At 39.8% G+C, this 5458-nt stretch overlaps 1 pseudogene; it reads right to left on the reverse strand.

The window, feature by feature from the left end:
* Positions 1-2415: 2415 nt before the first annotated feature.
* LOC114473717 (sperm-associated antigen 6 pseudogene) lies at positions 2416-3920 on the reverse strand (annotated as a pseudogene).
* Positions 3921-5458: the final 1538 nt, after the last annotated feature.

Below are 5458 nucleotides of genomic sequence, written 5' to 3' on the forward strand. Positions count from 1 at the left end.
TCCATACTCTCCCAACAAGATATATATATATATATATATATATATATATATATATATATATATATATATATATATATAAGGAACGTACAAAGAAGAAAATGCCTAAATCATTCAATGGAGTCATGTGCGATAGAAATACCTTTAATTTGCTTATAAAAATATCGGCTAAGGACCGTGGAAAACAGTACCCAACGTTACTTCATAAGAGTGGAGGTACACATTTTTTGTTCAAAATGCAATGTTATCATCGAGCAAAAGCGGAAGTCGTCTATGGACAAGCATTTTGCGTCTGCAAACCATGTCAATAGAATGGAAGCCAGTGCACGTACATACAGTATGTTTGTTAATGCTTTGTATTTTTTTATTTTATTTTTGTTATGCCTAAAGAAACGTCTGAATGACAGGTTCATGTTATGCACTTTAAGATTCCCTCAGTTCAATATTGTTTACTGACTTGCACTTCTGATGATCATTTTTGATTAAAAACTGTTGCACCTTTTGCATTCAGGGTATGCTCAGTGTATAAGTCAAAAAAAAAAAACAGCGTTTGCATGTTTTGCTAAATTGTGTTGGTGTTTGTTTTCCAACAATAAAGCATATTTTTTCTGGTCAATGTGTATTTATAAGTGGTAGAAACAATTAACTTAATTGTGACTAAAGCATGTTTTAGGGCAACTTTTTGAAAAATGGTCTGCGAAATCAGGCATTTCAGCCTGCAACAATCACAAAAAATGCCCGCGAAATCCTAGAGGGACTGAATAATAGGTTATTTTTCCAACTCCATTTTTCTTCTTTAAAAAAAACCAAACAAAAACAATGTATCAATATCACACACTCCTTAATCATCTAGCGCCTAGGTTCCCAGGTATGCAAATTGTCATGAGGGTACTTAGTACTTATGCAAAGCTAATGCTATCCAATACTAATATCAGGCTAATGCTAATGCTAGGTTAATGATATATTGATGATAATGCTCGGCTGATGCTATGTTCTTGTTAGGCTAATGCTAGCAAATGCTAATGTGAATTCTAGGCCAATGCTAACGGTAATGTTAGGCTAATGCTAATTCTAATACAGTGTTCAATGACGCGGGCCAGCACATGCATCCTCACTTGCAATTTCTTCAGGAAATGTAAATATTCTAGTTATATATGATTCCTCAACAGGATAGGTGAAATTCAGTGACAATTTTCACTGTAGGGCTACATTGTGCATGACATTACATTATTATGTTTTTGAATTGTGCAGGAGTTAGGGGTACATGGCTTCAGGTTGAATGTCTGAAGGGGTACGGGACTGTGAAAAGTTTGGGAACCACTGGTCTAGCATGTCATCATAAACTCAGTGGAGCCTGGTATTGAGATACTTTCAAAAACTAGGGCCACCAAAAGGCCTTCTGCATGTGCACTGAGGACTGTGTGCCAAATGCTTGTTCCCTGTAGTGATGGATGTTGCATTTTGCCCCATAAACTCATTTAGCATTTTTTGTTGGCATATTATATGGAAACATATCAACAGACTGCCAGTCATTGATCCGTTTCCGTATCAATAGACACTTCCTTTCGGGTTTCTCCATGCACCAAATGTTTTTTTCTTTTTAAACAAGATTTTTCCTCATCTTTTTCAGTCACGTTGGATTATGTTCTGCACTCTAGAGTTAATATTTCAAACAAAATTGTTGTAATACAGTACAGTGATTTGTAAGAAGAAAAAAAATATAAAGTTGATGCCCAATTACATAATTTTTCTTGAGTTTCAAATGATTGTTTCAAGGCAGTGGAAAAGGTAGTGTTTATTGTGTAGGCGGGGTATGTTGTGTCCCATTGTGTTGATAATATAATGCTCTAAATTTCTTTGAAGACATTAAGATGTTTCATGATTTTAGGCCATGAAACACAATAAAGAAGTGTTCTTCAACTTCAAAACTATTTTAAATATTTATTTTGCACAGTGATGTTATTGGCATATTTCATTTCATGCACTGCAACATGAATTATTAGTTTTGGCCTGCGGCCCTCCACCGCAATTAATATTTGGATTTTTAATTAAAAGAATTTGATCACCCCTGCTCTATAGTTTAAGCACAAATACACAAATATTAAAAGCTTTATTGTCTTTTTTTTTAATTATTGGGTTCTCTATAGGGCTGTCACGATACTAGAATTTCAAACTCGATACCAATACTCCGAAGAAGAAAAAAACTCAATACCATTTTTGATACCAGTGTCATGATGAGGTAGTGTGTTCAGCTGCAGCTGAGGGGAGGGGCTGCACGTGTGTCTGTTTGTGTCTGCAGCAGTGAATAAAGTTGTGTCAATTGAAACAGGCGAGGAAAAATAAACTGGAGATGAATCATAGATATTAAGAGGCTTTGGTAACGATTCTTTAGCAAGTGAGCACCGTATCACTTTTACTTTATTCAGTATCAGGTTTTTTGACAACACTAGTGCCATCTGGGGTGATTGGCTGGGGGGGCCTTGACGGCAGGGTATGTTTGTTCCCTGGCTCCTGCGGCTTGCTTGGCTTTGTGTGGGAGAAGTAGGAGCACCACTTCTTGGCCTGGGGTCTCTGGGGCTTCTCGTGGGGTGACTTGTCCTTGAGGCGGTTGGCTGGAGCCTCTTGAGAGCAGCTTTTTATGGCATTGATCTGTGTCCACAGAGCCGAGCTGGGCTCGGCCTCCATCTCTTGACCTTTACTCAACCCACCACTCTTCACAAACTCTTGCCGAGCTTCGCTGTCATAAGGCAGAATCTTGCTGAACTGGCCGAGCACATGATTGAGGATGTTGCTGGGAGCTTTATCGAGGATTGGCTCTAAACTGGGCAGGTGAGTGCACTTCAGCAGGATGTTCTTCAGAGACTCCTCCAAGCTGGTCGCCCCTGTGTAGAACTGCAGTACTTTAGGCAGTAGGCCTGCAGTGGCCACAGCCTTGGCGTGTTCTGGTGTATGATGTCCGATCTGACCAATGGACCAAACTGTGGCCCCCTTGATGTGTTCATTATCCTCCTCGGACAGACAGATGGCCAGCTGGTGCAACCCCTTGGTGAGGATGACGGCCATAGCGAGATTTTTTATCGTGAGAAGCAACGCATCCCAGCATCATGATCCTGGGAAGTCTCAAGCTTCCACGGCTTTAATCCAGGTAGTCCATCACCTCCGCTAAACCACCGCATTTCACAATCCTCTGAGCAAACTCTGCACTGTGTTTGACCACCTCCCACATCAGGGTGATGATATCTTTTTTTACATATTCATCCAAGTTCTGGAGGCAGACCATGACTTCTGAGGAAATGTCCTCCGCGAATACCATCTCAGCCAGTGTTTCGTGATCTGAATGAGAGTGGACAGCACCTGCCTTTTCACTTTGGCATCTGGGCTGTGGATCATCTGTGCCAGAAGTGCAATGGTGTCATTGTTGACCTTCTCCCAAACCAGTTCAGTAGTGTTTAGGGACAACGGTAGAGAGACTGTACCTGCATCCACCACAGCCTGAGCACCTTGTTGTGCGATGTTGCCTGGAGCCCAGGCGGCAGCCTCTTTTACCTTGGGGTCCTTCGCACAGATGACCAAAGAATCCAACCCACCACAGTCAACCACAGCCTGGGACAGCTCAGGCGAGTGTTTGGCCACAGCATGCAGCACAAACGCTGCAGCCTTCTTATAATGCTGATCCTGTGAAGGAATAGACTTGATCAACTGACGCAGGATGTCTTTCTTCACCACAATCGTCGCCAGCTCTTCACTGTGTTCTACAAGGCGGCCCAGAGCCAAAACTGCATTGCGCTGGATGCTGCGATCCTCATCTTTTGGCGGAAGTTCATGTTCTGAGGGCTATTAGAGAAATCAGCAACTGTCTGCATTAATTCCATTCTTAACGACTGGAAGTGGTCATAGGCTTCAATCATCTGTTGTTGAATCATGGTGGGTATGTCAGAAGATGACTCCATATCAACTTTTTGGTTTAAAAGAGTGCTTTCCATTTTGTCCTAAATTGTGGGGAAAATGGCCCGTAGCCCTCACTATTTTCCGACAAGGGAATTTATTGTTTCTATTGTAGGATGATATATTTTTACCGGTGATAATGGGTATGACAATATATCGCCAAAGATAACATATCGCACATTGTTACACTACATGACAAGTGTTTTATCTCGCTGCGTTGTCGAAACTGAACATTTATCCTGGACACGTTTGACAATGTTTCTTTCCATTTCATCACATCTCAACACAGTTTTTAGGCCGGGCCACCAGACTCACTTTGTTGTTCTTCTTGTTCTTTTTGTTGTTGTCTACACGAGTGAAAATTGCTACTCCTCTGTTATTCGTGAACGGATCGGGCTGAAATTTGCTTGGTATCTATGGATGTGTACGCATCGACGCTCGGAGCCTGATTGTTGAGTTGGGACCCCAAAAGAAGAAGAAAAAAAAAGTAAGTTGATTTCTCTTTTATTTGTGAGTCAAATATTATGACGGTTGGTGATACCGAATCATTGGCACTTACCAAATATATAAATAGAGCCTAGGCTTGGGCGAAAATACGGTAATATTGCTTGTCTTAAAAAAATCGTATCAGTTTCAATATCGTCATTTAATTATGTACTTGGATTATTACATCCTTTATATAACGAGTTCTCAACTGGTTTCACAACTGGGACCCACATTTTGCCACTTTTTTTTTTCTTCTTTTCTTTATTAATTCAACCAACCAAATTTAGCTTTTCAAAAATAGCTGTTGAAAACATAATATGTAATCTTTAAAAAAAAAAAAAAAAACATAAATGTATAGATTTCCATATGCAGCATTTCACAGCTTGCCTGATAAAAGAAACATTTATTTAAAAATAACAAGTCCAACAATAAGTCTTTATTTATTTTTTACCAGCTTTCCGCGACCCACCCAGTACAGGTTTGCGACCTGCTTTTGGGTCCCGACCCACCAGTTAAGAATAACAAAGTTTATATCACTGATAAATCTTTTTTTTTTTTTGGATTTCAGTTCAGTTCAGTTTATTAGCCATTTGCGGTATCAAAAACACACTGGAAGGTGAGGTGCAAAGAGCTCAGAGTGCACTATTAACATCAGTATATGACATATATAAAACAAGTAAACAACAAAAAATTTAAAAAATAAGACCATAAAGTCAAAGTGCATTATTGTTATAGAGGTTTCTTTCTTTCTTCTTCTTTTGAGGGAAAAGTTGCCTCCACTCCACGTTTGAAGAGATGAAAACAGAAAATACACGTATGCGTGATTAATTAATGATCAAGTATTCAATATTATTTTTGCTGAACCACAACACATAGGCCTTTCATGTTGTGTGCTCAGGTCGCCACTAGAGGGCAGCAGTGGCGCATTAATGCACAGACGAGCGAAACTTCAAAATGCATTTTGTTCTAATAACTAATTAGAAACAGCTGCTTGATTTTCAAATCGCGGTGGCGTGTTTTAAGTTACAGC

The sequence above is a fragment of the Gouania willdenowi genome, chromosome 12, assembly GCF_900634775.1.
Source record: "Gouania willdenowi chromosome 12, fGouWil2.1, whole genome shotgun sequence".
NCBI lineage: Eukaryota > Metazoa > Chordata > Actinopteri > Blenniiformes > Gobiesocidae > Gouania > Gouania willdenowi.